This window comes from Paroedura picta, chromosome 1 (genome assembly GCF_049243985.1).
Source record: "Paroedura picta isolate Pp20150507F chromosome 1, Ppicta_v3.0, whole genome shotgun sequence".
NCBI lineage: Eukaryota > Metazoa > Chordata > Lepidosauria > Squamata > Gekkonidae > Paroedura > Paroedura picta.
In genome coordinates this window covers 91,403,157-91,419,531 of record NC_135369.1, presented here as the reverse complement: position 1 = coordinate 91,419,531, position 16,375 = coordinate 91,403,157, and positions in this window count along the sequence as shown.

The following is a 16,375-nucleotide window of genomic DNA, read 5'->3' as shown; positions in this document are numbered from 1 at the left end:
GGCTTTCCAAGATGGGGTGGCCAAAAAGGACATCATGAGACTGGGAAGGTGGAAATTGGGTGCCTTCCGGCTGTACGTACGCCCTGATTTGCTTTGCTAAAGTCTTTCCTAGTTTCAGGCCCATCTGTCACCTTACCATTGGCACTGATAGTGGGCCACAGTATTGTTTACTGGGCAGGTCGATATGCGGAGGCTTCCAGCTGGGACATGCACCTGGGGCTGGGTGAACAGTTGTGCATCAGATGGTCCGGATGCCGGGAGATGCGATGGCCAGCACTGTTGGAAGTCATGGCTTCAGAAGTATGCCAGCACGGCATGCCTGACGTGGTCATATTGCACCTCAGAGAAAACGACATGCCCGGTGTTTCGGGGCTGCTATTGGGCAACATGATCAAGGAAGACTTACGAGTTCTCCGTTGTTGCCTGCCATGGGCTCATTTGATTTCGTCTGAACTGCTGGACAGTAGAATCTGGAGAGGTGCTGTGTGCCCTCAAAGAGTGAACTGGGCAAAAAACAAATAAGTCCATTCGGAAGTTTATGTTGGGTTTAGGGGGTGGGGTAGTGGACCATCCTGAGATCACCCACCGTTTATCCCCGCTTTTCCAGGAGGACAGGGTTCACTTATCTGAATGGGGATGCAACCACTGGTTGCATGGGGTTTGGTTCGCTCTGGAAAGTTGGCTGCAGAGCAAGCAAGGGTTGGCGGGGGTGGGGCTGGCTGGCCCCAGCCCAGTGGTGGTTTAAAGTGGACAAGAGACAAGAGCCCGGGGTTGTCAGGGACCAGTTTGTGTACTGGAGCCCTGAAGTAGGGGGTCTCCGTAAGAGACCGGCTTTAGGGAGCCTGGCCTACCCAGCTGAGTAGGTAAGGGCTCCTCGCCAGGCAGCTGGGGGGCCGAATGAGGTGGGCTCCCATCAGCCACCCACCAAGTCGCTTCCCGGGGCTTGGACTCTGGAGGGTAGGGCCTATCTACCCGGCTGGGCGGAAAAGGATCCAGGAACCTCCAGGGCCAAAAGTGATCAGCCGGACGGCTGAAGTGGGGCTCAATGTGTCATGTTAGGCCAACCCTCAGGCTGGGGGGTGATAATAAAAGCTGTGGCCTTGTTAACGCCAAGAATTGAGTCGTTTTGTATTGCCAATATGCTCCCTGCCAATCAAACCTGTGGCCAACTCTGCCCCAAATCCATTCGATCAACTGTAAACACACACACACACACACACAAAAAAAACACACACACACATTCAAAATCTTTAATGGCATATAAAAGTTAGCTTCTGTGAGATGTGTGTGTATGTGTTTTTGTAAAATATGTCCTTCCTCGTTCTCCCTTGAGGAGGTAGATTTTACATAAACTAGTCTTAATTGTTAAAATTTCAGAATTTTAAAATGTTTACTTTTTAATATATTTACTTAATCTATACTTTTGTTTGATGTGATCCACCCCAAGCCTTTGGGAAAGTGTGGAATATAGATGTAAAACTAAGTAAATAACGCTTAATAAAAAGGCATCTACTGTTACATGCTTTCAGTTTACTTTCCCAAGTAAAAAGCAGTTCAAAGGACAGTACTCCCAACTTTGATTTCCTTTGAATGATGAAGAGTTGGTTTTTATACCCTGCTCTTCAATGCCCATAGGAGTCTCAGAGCAGCTTACAGCCCCCTTCTCCTTCCTCTTCACACAACAGACACCCTGTGAGGTAGGTGGGGCTGAGAGCTCTGAGTGAAACTACTCTGTGAGAACAGACTTAAGAGAACTGTGACTAGCCCAAGGTCATCCAGCTGGCTGCATGTGGAGGAGTGGAGAATCAAACTCAGCTCTCCAGATTAAGAGCCCACCACTCTTAACCACTACAGCAAACTGGGTAAGGCTTCTAGCATTTTTGTAAGATTTGCTTTTAATATTTATGTAATATTAAAGTACCCCTAAAAGGGAGCAATACCCCCATATTCTATCCCCAGAGAGAGGTCCAGCATCTAAAAGCACTTCTCCAACCAGCAGAGTTCTGTCATTTTGCCTCCTGCAAATATAAAACTTCATTTTAAAACGAATTATTATGTTTATTGGGATATGGAATGGTACAATATAGTTTGATCTCTTCAAATCTCAGAAGCTAAGCAGGGTTGGGAGACCACCAAGGAAATATTTCAAAAGAAGGCAAGAGCCAACTACCTCTGCTTCATCACTTGTCCTGAAAACACAAAACACTATAAGGTGGCTGTGACCTGATAGTGCTTTATTCATGCATCATGATCATTACGTATAAGAAAATGTTGTGGTTTGCATCATCTTTTACTAGTACCCTTAAACATGGATAGGAGGTGGTTAATTCCCTTGCATAAGCAGCTATAGATTATATCTTATCTGTTCCATTTAATATTTCTGGTAAGGGCTAGGAGAAGGAGGAGATGGTCTCATGGTTTATATGCCACTCAGCGCTTAATACCCACTCAGGGCTGCTGTCCCACCCCTGAGTGCCTCCTCCAACCAGCTTGCCTGTCTGTCCAGAGGCCAGCCAGTCACCTTCCATCCCCCAGCCCTGACCACCCCCTCCTCCTTCCACTTCCCTCTGAGGCTCGGAGGCTACAGATCCCTGATGCGTGAGAGCTGCCCTTATCAGTGAGTTCCCCTCCCAGGGGCCTCCAGCCTGCAGCCTTTCCAGGTCCTGTGGGGAGGGAGAGGCCATCCGCAGAGTTGTTCTACTCCCCCCCTCCAATCTAGTGCCTGTTGTATTCCTGAATGCAATGGGTTTTTCCCTAGTCTTAACACATAAAACTCTTTCATTGACTTAATGGCGGGCATTTGCCATTTGAGATGGACCAGGAAGAGGGTATGAGGATCTGGCTGGAGGCATTAATATAATGGAGGATAGTTGATGCCTCCAGGGGTTAGGACAACTTTGAGCAGCTGTATTTGCTTCTTCTCTGGAACAGATGTCATCTGTGCTACCCCAGGGTGACCTTGAAGCTCACTGTTCGTGCATTCCCCCATAGCACCTTCTTCTCCACACATTTCTTTTCAGGGGGAACAGCTGACATTACTAGCTTGTGCTGGATATGTCTGAACAACCCACAGCTAAGGTTCTTATAGTGCTGGCACATGGAATGCTGAGACAGATAGCATTGTCTTTCTTTCTATGACACTCACCCCACCCCTTTCCCAGTATGCTAATAATCTGCTCTCATTTATAGAGATGCTGTTTTGCCATTGAATTCAATTGGAAGCATAATTGTGTCACAGAGCAACAAAAAAAAGTCCTTTAGATCTAAATGCAAAGACTGCTGATGTCAGAGGAAAGGCTAGACTCCGATTGACTTTCTGAGCCTCAAAATCGGGCATTTAGTGTTGCATTTCATCCCCAAGGACCTGATGCCTCGAATCCTTAATTCCCTTTAACTCATGGAAATAATTTTTATGACAAGTGGTATATAATGTCAGGTACACAGTTTTTGAACCCCTGGTCCCTCCATTTCCTGTAGGAATAAACTTTCCACTGACACAGCTTGGGTAATTAGAATGCTTTTTTCCCTAGTGTGGTATTAGGTTTTTCTCTCACTTTCTCTCTCTCTCATCTCAGCCTACTGGATTTAATGTATTTCCAGGTCAGTTCCCAAATAGCTTCAGCGTTTTCTACTCCACTTCTTTAGGAAATTCAGCAAATACTACCCAGTCATCTTGCTCATGCTGTTTTATAACCTCCTCAGTCAGTCACTCTGAGCCAAGTTGTGTACTCAAGACAAACAGAAAGTTGGCGCTGTGCTTTTAAGCTCTGCTCAAATCTAGAAAACCTCTTGGCTTTGGAAGTGCCTTATCAGTTCATGCATGGCAAAACAAGAGAACCTAGGCAACCAGGCTGTCTCCTGCTCTGTACACTTTCCAAAGAATGAAGACTTCATCAGTCAAAGCTCCAATATCATGGTGGCTCCAAAGATGTTGGGCAAAATCTTCAGTGGCTGCAGGCTTAATCCCTTGTTTGTGTTTGCAAATGATATCCCACTGGAGTTCATGCTTAAACTCTCATTGATTTCGGTCATTCTAAATTGCAGCTTTATCATGAACACACATTAGAGGAATGTCTCTAACCTCTAACCACTACATAATACTGGCTTTCTTATGATGGCTGCTGTTGAATGGTAGCAAGCATTCAGGCCTCAGTGAGTCATGCAAGTTGTATGGTTGCTGCTGGGCTTGACTCTATTAAGTAGGACAATTAGAAGGGTCTCTACCTGCAATCTTAATTCCTGCACAAGAATATATGAGAGATGATGGTCCTTCGGATGCTCCAATCCAAAAGCCATGTATAGCTTTTAAAAAGAGTAGCACCTTAAATTGGTCTTGGGAACAGACACATAGCCAGTATAATTACAATAGTATTGGGGTGATAAAAAAAGTTAAAGGTATCCTCTGTGCAAGCACTGGGTCATGTCTGACCCTTGGGGTGAAGCCCTCTAGCGTTTTCATGGCAGAGTCAATATGGGTTGGTTTGCCAGTGCCTTCATTGGGGTGATATGATCTGTTAAAAAGGGGATACTCAAAACATGGGGCAGAAGGGCTCCTGCCTTCCTCCATGATAGTTTCCTGTGCCAAATAGTGCTGGAGGAGAATTATTTCTACATTTTCACTGCTCCATTGGGAGTATTCTGCGACCAAATGGAAAAATAATTATTCTCAGACTGTTTAACCTGGAGAAATGATCTAGGAGGTAAAGAAAGAATATGTGTGGCTGTGGGGAAACCTGAGGGCAATTCTGCACTTCTAAAAAACAGCATTAAACCAGCACAATGGCTTAACGCTATAAAAAAAACCATGCCACCCCCTTGCCATTCCTCACCTTCTTACTCTCTGGCTTTCTTCTTCTGCTTCCTGGCACTCCACATGGCTGATTAAAATGGAGGAGAGGGATTCGCTATACCCATGGATCTCTTCCTGCCTATCAGTCATGGCAGCAAGCCAATCGCCTTTCTCCCCACTCTTAAAGGGAAAGCAATCTTTTTTTTTTAAGTGAAACTTCTCCATTGCTATGCCTATGTATCTACTTATAGATGCATAGTGCTTATTTTGAAGTAATTTTTTCACCTTTTTTGGGGGGGTGGGGGGATCTGAGAGGCATGCCTGTGCATCAACTATAGGGGATTTTTTTTTTGTAGTGCTAGGCTGGAGCAACAAGTATGCATTGTTCCAGGCACTTTGCTAAAGAAAAAGAAAAGCCCTGTTGCTGGGAGAAGGGAGAGTGAGAAGTGGGGGTGGGAGGGCACTTAACACAGAGATCACACTAATTTGTTTGCTTTGGTTATACACAGCCATTTTGCAAGTGCTTTCTGGCTGCTGTCCTGCTGCTCTTGATAAAAAGCTGGGGGAATCCAGTTTTCTGGATTCCCCAGCTAGCACTTTAAATTGGGGATTGTGGCTGCTGTTTTTTTGCTGGGAAGCTGGATGCAGACAACTTTGTTTGAAATGCCAAAAATATGGCGTCTGCAAAAGGTAAGTGGCTCACTAAATTTTCTAGGTGCAGACTGGCCCTGAGTTCTCTAGTTCCAGCTATTTAAAAAAACAATGTGTCTACTTTGGTTCTAAACTTCACAGAAGTCAATAGGATTTAGGAGCAAAAACTGGATGCTCTAGAACAGACGCAAATATTAATTATCCAATGCTTTATTTAATGAAAAATTGACAAGGGAGACTGCAATCAGACAGAGTAATGACCAAGAAAATCATTTCCCCTCAAAGCCTTTTCCTGCTCAGAATCCCCAAGGGTGCCATTTTACTCACTTCAAATCACTTATTATTTATTTTTGTTGCCTGGCCCTTGTCACCATTTTGTTTGACTGATGACTAATTTTACTCTGTCTTTTTGTCTTTGCTGTACAGCAAAGTGGCATAAGGGTGGAAGAATTACATCATGTCCCCTTGATGCCCCTTTCCTCCCCCCCCCATTTGCCATCCTCTGGGAAGTTGTTGTTGTTGTTTTAAATCAGCACTATAACATATAGATATCAGAACAAAGTCTGAATCCAGTGATACCTTTAAGACTAACAAAATGAATACAACTTTGTTGGTCTTAAAGGTGACACTGGATTTGAACATTGTTTTGTTTCTTCAGATTAACATTGTTACCTACCCGAAGATATACTGTTATAGAATTATAGCAATACTAGAGGCAAAGCCCGTTGTATCCAAGAATACAACGGGCACTAGAGCTTGGCAGTGGGAAGAGGAAGGGGAGGAATTGTCCAGTCTGTAAGGGCATGGGGTTGAATGTGTGTGTTGTGTGGGAGGTTGTGGTGGCGTAGTGGCAAATGAGGGCATGGGTGTGGAGATATGAGTGTCAAGAACCTGTGGTTTGGAATGTTCGTTGACTGTGGGAGAAGACTGACCTTTGGGAATTGTGGCATAGTGGTTACAGATGAGCTTTCCAGAGTCATGTCTTCAGATATGTGAAGGGAAAATCAAACTGGAGACTCTTCATAGGGGAAGATTACATGGCAACCAATTCCACCCAGTTCAGCGTCATTTCCCTTCTTGTGGGAATTAGGCCACAGACACCGAAATGCCCCTCTGCCCTAATACACATGGGGTAGTCACAGTACACAGGTGTCCACCCTGTTCCTTCTTCTCCATTTTTTCACTGTTGATAAAATGTTATGTGCCCACATGCTTCTTTCATGGTTGCTCCTTAGAAGAACGGATTTTTGTACCTTGCTGTTTACTACCCAAAGGAGTCTCAAAGCAGTTTACAAACACCTTTTCCATTCGTCTCCCCACAAGAGTTAACCTGTGAGGTATGTGGGGCTCTGAGAGATCTGAGAGAACTAGGAATGGGCCACAGTGACCCAGCAGGCCCAAGGTGTCTCAAAGCATTTTCCAATCATTTTCCCTTCCTCTCCCTCTCACTATTTACAGTTTCAGGCTGTAAATATTTATTTAGATCTTCCTGCACTTTCCAGACTCACAGAACTGATGCTGGTCTGCCTGTCCGCGCCCCAGAATACAAACAGTTGCTGGTAAGGGCTGGCCATACCCCTTAGCCCAGGAGGGGCACACCTGCACCACTCCCTCCCAACTGCAGGCAAAAGTGGCTCCTTTGAAGGCTGGACTCTGAGGCATTGTACGATTTTGAAGTCCCACCTCCAAACCTCCAGGAATATTTCCAACCCAAGGGTAGCTAACCTCCAGCCTGGAGCCTGGAGAGCTCCTGGAATTACAGCTCACCTGCAGAGTATAAATATCAGCTCCCCAGGCAGAAAGGGCTACTTTGGAGAGGGTTGTGGTAGAGAAGAAACATTTAAGGCCTCCCACACAGGTTGTTGTTGTTGAATTGAAAGACTTGAGGCCTACTGCACAGGGTTGTTGTGCAGATGAAACAGGAGACAAATGAACCAATTTCATCTGCAGAATAACGCTGTGCAGTGGCCTCAAATCTGCAGAGAGTTGCAAAGAAGAAAGACACATGGCTTGGCTGTGTCTAACCCCCGGCCAGAGTAGAATTTTAAGTGAAAAGGGGCTTTTCTGTGGCCTCCCTGTCAGCCAACTGTTTGGCAGAAAGGGAAAGTCCCCACCCCACCCTCAAAAGGAAGGCCCTCAGGCTCCCCTGCATTGCTCTTGGGAAAGGCCTCCCTCCCCTCAGTCAGGGGCTGTCAGAGGCTCCTTCCCAGCAGGCCTGAAGGGAGGGAGGGTGAGGGAGCGCACTCTGCAGCCTCCTGCCAGCTCTGTCAGGGTTCTGAGGCAATTTACAGTTGGACATGACAGTTAAAGCAGCCTTGGGGCGAAAAGGGCTGTTGCGGCCTGTCCAAGCCTCTGTTCTCACCCCCCTTGGCAGCCCTGCTGACCTCCTCTCCCTTTGGTGGTCAGGAGCAGACTGGCAGCCATTTCTCCAGATAGCCCCTGGCTGGATGGAATTTTGGTCTGTTCTTGTGAGGGGCCAATCGGAAGGCTTTTCGCCTTCCGATTGGCCCCTCCACTTGTCAGTCCAGGGCCATGGGACCAATTGTTGCCCATCCCCATCACGGACTGAGCCCACCCCAACACCCCTTACTGTTTTATTAAGAGGGAAAAGATGTGTATCAGGTTTTCTGAATTCCCAGTAAAGGCCTATCTCCATATTAGAAAGGACTAGAAGCCTGTAGGGTTGGGGAGGGTCTTACAGTCACCGCCAAGGGCTGAGTTTTACTGAGTTTTACTATTAATGGGATTATGTGTAGGATTACTTGGTTTTATTGTTTTAGGGGTTTTTATTATGGACTAATTCTTGCCTGCCACCAGCCACTGTGTGGGACTGGTGTGATACAAATAAAAATATAATTTTCTTTATTTCTTTTTTTAAAGAGTTTTACTTCATTCTACTTATTATATCGAACTTAAATGGACTCCGTGGAATGGTAGAGGACAGGAAGGCCACACACACATACACACACACACACACACACACATACATACGCATGTACGTACGTATATATATGAGACATGCTTATTCAGAGTAAGTAGCATAAGCTTCTTAACCAAACTGAAATCCTAGTCTACAATGGCCTTTCACAACCTTTTTTTCATTGAGAACCCCCTGAAACCTTTTTGAGGCTTCAAGAAGCCCCAGAAGTGATGTGATCATGCAGAATATGGTTGGGAAGCGTAGCTGTGTACATGCCTACCTGGGACCCCTCCCTTTCTCAGCTCTTCCAGGTGCATCACTGTCCATTTTGGGAGGGGGTGAGGTCAACATGAACATATATGGTCATATCACCTGAATTTTTAAAGAATTTTTAAAAAATATATTAAAAGTTAATTAACTCCCACCCATTCAGGAAATCCTTCCAGGGCCATCAAGAAACCCCAGGGTTTCACGAATCCCTGGTCTACAAGATATACTTGGATGTCCATCACTCAATACACCTTTAATGGCATAATCTGTAAAAAGAGTAACAGTAATTAGAATGAAATAACATGTTAGTAAGAGAAAGTAAAAGTAGATAAAATGGATAAGCAGTGGCTATCCAGTCTGGTGATGGCAAAGAGCTTTGCATAGGAATCCAGCAACAGCTGTTGAAATTGTGGGGTCTTCAGATCGCGTATTTGGAAGTGATATCACGGAATCGCTCAATGCCCTTGGAATTTCCCAAATCTCTACAGTAAAAATGGTAGTGAACTGGGAACTCCCTTGATCATATGACACCAATTTATCTGTTTATTTTTGCACCTGCTCCTCCATGAAGTAGCAGTGAGAACCCAGGCACCAGAGGTGAGAGATTGCCCAACAAATGAGCAACCTGTCTTCCCCACCTGCCCCTAAATACTTTATTGATCTAAGCTTTTCATATGCGAAAGCTAATTGTACACATTTTAATGAAATTTTGCTCTGTGAATAAGCCATTTTCTCAGAGGAAACTTGCAATTCTGGGTGAAGTTGAGGCTCCATCTCTCTCTCCAGTAAGATATCTCAGTATGCAGCCATTTTGAAAATCCACCCTTAGATTTATGGGCCAAGGAGGAATATGAAGTTTATTAAATCTGGCATGCATAGTCAATAGTTTTGCTTGTGTTAATCCAAATAGATACAAAGCTCATCAATTTCTCTCCACTGCTGACCTGGCTAACTCACATCAGCATGTCCACCTAAATGCACCATGAGGCACCTAGCTGATCCGGCTGATGGGTGTTGCCTTGCTGGAAGTAATGTGGAACTAACAGGTTCTGTGTGGATGTGGTTTGATTCAAGCAAGATCCCGATGTAAGCTTTAATGAAGCTTTGGAAACAATTGCTAAAACACAGCTATACTGCCCATCCTGAGGTAATATATTTGAATGACTGGTCTTTTATTGACTTATGTAATTATGCTACATTTTATATTCTGTATGTTATGGTGTTGTTGTTTTTTAATGTCTGGTCTTGGACTGCTGGAGAATTGATGGTTGCCAGCCTCTCACTCTCCCTGATGTATTTTTGCTAACAGCAGTCAAAAAAAGCAGGTGTCTGACTTTGTGTAAGGATCTCTCGCCTTCTCTTCTACTGAAGCCATCAGCTCACCTCCTTATCTTCCTTCTGTAATTAGGAGAGATTAATGGAACGGACTCCAAATGACAAGAGAAAATAAGCAAATAAACAAAAAGTTGTTGCCAATGAAAGGGAGGGGGGAGCAAAGCCTTCAGACCTGCCCTACCTGTGCTGACGGTCATCACAATGAGGAGGAGCAGGAGAAATCAATGGCTCCTTCTACCTCTCAAGTGATGTAAGTAAATCCATCAGGCAGATGGATGGCAGTCACTCTGGCACCATGTCCTCATGCCAGCAATGTCACACTCTGCGTTTATCTACATAGAAAAACAGTTTTTCCTTGGGGTTGTATTAAAACATATTCACAGCAAGAAGAGCAGCCTCTGGAATAGGAAAGGCCACTGCAAATGGGAACAGACATTTAGGGTTATATTACTCTGGCATGGACCACAAATCAGATTTGCTTACTCTTTGTGGATCTCTGAGTACTGTGTGTGTGTGTCTCTGTGTGTGTATAGATGTGCAATATGGTTCCCGTGTGCAAGACTGGGAAACTGTCTGGAAGGCTTTCAAAATGACAAGTACATCTATATGTGGGTGTACAGCACTCAGTGCACAGCATGAAGGGAACACACAGCTAGGTTGTGCCTAGGTTGCTATGTTTACACATTGTCTGAGTCACTGAGCTGTTTATCAGTTTAAAAATACTAGCAACGCTGCTGATCTTTACCTTCACCTAGTATTAGATACAACTGCACTGAGGTACAAAAGATCTCAACACCATTTGTCACGACTTGCTTGGAAGAGGCCATGCATGGGCTATTATTTCTCAGATGCTTACAAAGGTTTGCCTGAATATCACACTAGGAAGAATGTTTTATCAATACTTCTGTAGCATTTTAGAGACCAATTATTTTTAAACACTCAGTTAAATTTCAGTGGCTGCAAGCTAAGGTGAAGCAATGGTTATTTGTATCTGTTTGAGTGAACATGAAATGTTAAAACATGATTTACAGACAGACAGACAGAACAAATCCTGGACATGCCAAGGTGTTTAATCCATTAATCTAGTTGGTGGAATAATTGCAAGGCTATTTACCTTAATTACAGCACAGCAATATGGTGTAGCTAAGTATCCATATAATTTTATATTATAGCCCTTAAGGTAATAGATGGAATCAAAAACTTAATTTTATTTTAAGAGATTCTATTTGATAGTGCTTAGTGAGTACTGGGAAATGATTATATTTTAGTTCTTTCCCATGTTGTCTGTGTGTCCCCCTCATTTCTGGGGGAAAAAACCTTTCACATTAATTACACTTTCTCAATATTTGTCCCTTTTGCACCTAATGCTGTCCCCCCCCCCAGTTCATTATCGCAGACTGTTTTTTCCAGTAGACTTTTCCTGTATTTCAGCTCCATAGGCACGAGTGGCACACTCTTTACATTGGGCAGCTGAATGGGAAGAAACTAGCTGCAAATCTTTCCTATAAATGCCATAGCACCAGTTCTGCAAAGGGATGCCTTGTCTCATCAACTGAGCATAACCCCTAGCCTCTGCATGCTGTTTGGCAACTTCTTCCAGGGCTGATGTCCCCTCCATTTCCAAGGTATGCACTGGCACACTGGCACAGTGACACCTATAGCATGGGTAAATTCCAATAATTAAAAAAACCCAGTCTTGGAAATTTGTAGTTATCCATCAAACACAAACAAAGACAAATTGCTTCTTATAGACTCCACTTTCCCCACACACACATACACATGCACACACTAAGGAATATAACTTGTGTTCCCAGGAGGTCTCCTATTGAAGTCCTGACCAGACCTAGATTGGCTTAACTTCATTCATGGGATAACATATCTTCCAACTTTACCTGGTGAATCTTGAACCATACAGGCCATCTAGTCCAACACATATCTAGCCTATATCGTTGTACTTGAAGTTTAAACCCATTACTGCATGTCCTCTCCTCTGCAGCCAACAGAAACAGCATCCTGCCCTCCTCCAAGTGACACCCTTTCAAATACTTAAAGAGGGCTATCATGTCCCCTCTCAACCTCCTTTTCTCCAGGCTGAACATTCCCAAGTCCCTCAGCCTATCTTCATAGGGCTTGGTCCCTTGGCTCCAGATCATCTTCATCGCTCTCCTCTGTACCCTTTCAATTTTATCTACGTCCTTCTTGAAGTGAGGCCTCCAGAACTGCACACAGTACTCCAGGATGGGAGAAGACAAAAGATTGTTTGCCTTAGTCAAGTCCAGTACCTAGGTATTCCAGGCACAAAGTTAAAATACTAAAGGGGCAGTAACCCTGTTCAAGTTTTTGCTAGGGAAATGCAAATAGCCAATAAAGAAGTACAAGATATTTCAAACTGATGATGGCAAAATATATTAAGTTTTAATAAACTGTCAAAATGAGCTCCTAGGTATAACCTGTTTTTGCGTACTTCTTCAGTGATACTATAAACAAGGAATAATATGTGCCCATTAATTATACATTTTGCATAATTGTAAACAAACAAATAATTAAAATATATGAAATTGGATTTTTTTAAATTAAAAAATTGGAGGAAATATCAGGAAATAATTAACCCTGGAACATCTCCAAATCACTAGCTGAGGCTGATATGGACTTGGAATACTGAGGTACCAGGATCTGGTAATCCCAGAAGGAAGTCAAAGATTACAAAAATTTAAACTGGTTAATGCATAGGCAACTGTTCTTGAGAATGGAGGAAATAAGACATCCTTATTCATGGTTTATATAATTGTGAAACAGCCTGGGGGGTGGAACGTGTCCAGCTGTCCGAGTTGGAATAGGGCAAATCAGGGTTCAGCCAGCAAATCATCCAGAAATCTTGTATAAAATAAAATTCTTGAAAAAGGATTATGCTCTTAACCATTTGTTTTCAAATTCCAGCATAAATAATACAGCCAAATTAGGGGAGAGAGTGCTTCTCATTGATACACCATATATTTGCAAAAATAACTCATTAGACATTTTTTTTTACAAAGTCTAGTAGAAAATGTATGAGTGTTTGTTTGTTTTTTCTCTACTCTAAGATCTAGGTATTTTTTCAGCCACTTCCCTAGCCTCTTCCAAGAGAATATTAGGATAAAGGGATTTAACGTCGCACATGACTAAAGCATACTGATTTGGCACTTTGAAATCTTTTGTTTGATGAATAAAATATGTGGAGTTTTTTAGAATTTCTGGTATGGGGGGGAATCAATTTATTTAAATAAGAATCAATAAATTTGGATAAGGATTCTAACATTGAACCAATCTGTATCACTATAGGACATCCAAGTGACTTCTTGTGATTTTTTTGTAATAAATAAAAATGGGGGCTAATGAGGTATTAATTAATCAAAAATGCTGATTCTTGTTTTGAAATGTAATTCATTCCCAAACCATTGTATACTACTATTTTAATTAATCTTACAAGGTCCTCATGAGAACTTAAAGGTACATGTTTGTATAAAAAGTCACCTAGTTGTCTGTAAGCTTCCTCTTTATCATCAACATTATTTAAAACCACAATACCCCCAACCTTATCTGCTGATTTTATAGTGATAGTAGGATCATTCTTTAGCATAGTCAATGGCTGAAATTCCAATTTAGTTAAATTATTACATATTTCCATTTTTGTTTGATCTTAATAATGTCTCTTTTAACTGCTCCATCAAAGATATTAATATCAGGATACTCCTGTGTGAGGGTATATGATGATTTAAGCTAGTGGGCACTCTCTTTCTGGCTACAGACCTGTATTCCTTAATTCTGTTTTCAATGTGGAGTATTTATTGTAGCATTACAATAAAACAGTCTGTTTCCCCCCTCTGAAGTTTGTGTGTGCTGGTTTAGTCCCAGCTGGTTAGTTTTATTTGTTAGAATGTGGGGGCTCCCTTATCCAGAAACCAGTTGCTGCCATCCCTGTAACTTTCTTTTAATAAATCCATGTCCTTTTCTTAACATACTTATCTCTGCTATATGAAGCTAACAGCAGGAACCTGAGTGAGAACCGTATTGGGAACATTACACTCAAGATTCTTATTATTGATTGGGGAACTAAATATGGGCCTCCTGTATCCAAGAGATCTCATATTTGCACATCATCAAGGATTGACTTTGAATTTTCAGTTTCTTTAACACCGAAAAGCTGATGGGTAGACTTTGAAAGACCAATGACTATGGACATTCCACATGAATTATCTGTCCTGGGTTTGATGCTTTGGTGCATTCATGCATCTCCTTAGGCTTCCCTGGCTTTTCTCTGGTTTGCTTCAAACATTTTGGGGAAAATATAATGAAGCCTGGATGGCTGCTATGTGGGTGGGAAAATTTGTATTTTCTGACTTCTGGGTCAGACATTTCCCCTAATTCTGTCTCCTTGATAGGCCACTTCCTCCTTCTCACCCCCCATCCATTCTTTTTGAAGATTTTTTTTCTCTTTTAATCAGTGATAGAATATTTTTGTATTGATTTCAGAACAACATTTGAGTCCAATGACCAACAAAAAGAATAAAACTTTGATGGTCTCAAACTTTGTTTTGTTGCTTCAGACCAGCTGCCCACCTGAAGTTATACTGATACAACATTACACCAATATGTGTACCATGTTTTCTGAATCCCCAGTTTTTAAAAAATTAAGTCTCTATACACTTCCTTTATAGAGATGTAAGGGTAAAGGCCTATCTCCTCAGTAAAAACAACTAGGAACTTTATTCTGATTTTTTAAAAGATAAAATAAAAGGCCCTGGTGGTTTAGGGTAGAGGATAGCTGCTGCTTGGAGATCAGGAAAACTGCAGAACAGTTTGTTAGCAGTTTGTTAGCAACCACCCCAGCAACAAAGAAAGCATCCAATCCCCCCCTCCCCTCTTTACATCATCCCTCCCACTTTCTGACTGGGATATAAAGACTGAGACCTCCATTCCTAATTATATCTGGTGAATGGAACTTTGACTCTTGAAAAAAGAGCCAGGTGTAGTGATTAGGAGTGCTGCTGTCTAATCTGGCATGCCAGGTTTGATTTTGCACTCCCCCACATGCAGCCAGCTGGGTGACCTTGGGCTCGCCACGGCACTGATAAAGCTGTTCTGATCGAGCAGTAATATCAGGGCTCTCTCAGCCTCACCTTCTGAAATTATCCCCTTGTAGAAGCCACCCATATTTTCGAGTCTTTTTCAGGAACCATAAAATGGCTAGCAAATATTCTGACTTTGAGACACATTTAGGGGCATAAATCAGGTATCATCTCCTAGGTATAGGTAAGATTCAAATAAGTAGCCATGTTAGTCTGAAGTAGCACAATACAATCAGAGTCCAGTAGCACATTGGTCTTAAATGTGCTACTGGACTCTGATTTTATAGGTATAGGTAAAGCACTTCATATGTGCTAAAAGACATTATTATACTGAGCAAACAGCACAGGGTATATATGCAACTAGAGTATCATCCTTGTCTCTTCTTCAGTCCTTCCTGGAGCAATTTGACAAGTTCAAAGAGTGTGAAGGAGCTCAGCATCCTGGGCTGGAGGCTAACAAATGAACAGGCTTGAACTTTCAAACAGTAAGTAGCAGTGAATGATTACTTTCTCATTGATGCAGATCCCAAGTGGACCTTTTGCTGTGGCTTGAAAGGGAATAAATAATGAGGGGTGACTGCTCATAAAGTGGAAGACACTTTATTTCAGTTCGTTCTTTGCTATTAATTTCATACCATACACCTGTGCTTGGAAGCAACCTTGGAGCGGATGGCTGCTCAGGTTGGTGAAGAGTGTCACAGAAGAAACACTCTCAATCTCTAGAAGAAAGGTGCTTCTGCTCTAGTCTTCAATGCTCTTTACTATGAAAAGTTTGGATCAGAGAGTTACCATGAACAAATTCTAGAATGATCATCCAACAATACAATTATCATCCAAAAAGTCCTAATATGAAATGATTTAGTTCACGTGAAACACTTCTTATCCATCAAACCACAGTTTTTAGTATTGGGCATATATTGCAGAGTTTTGTATTCCCTCCTCCTCTGATTCATTCTAGTCTTCTCTCTGATTTTCTCATTCTGGCTAATTCACATTTGATGTGTCAAGTTGTTTGATCTCCCCAAACTGCTGTTGAACTTCCAGAGGAACTGGTTGGCCACTGGACTAGATGGACTATTGATCTGATCCAGCAGGGCCCTTTTTATGTTCTTAAAAGATCAGTGTCATCTTAGGCAGCATAATAGCCTTTTGAATCTATTGAAGTCAATGTTTAGTATTTCACTGTAAGGCTGGAATTAAAACCAAACTGTAGTCACTAATTCTGGCTTGGAAGACAAGTGCAACCCTTTCAGATATAATGACAACTTTTGCCAAACTAGGAAGCAGGGTAGGAGTTTGAGCATG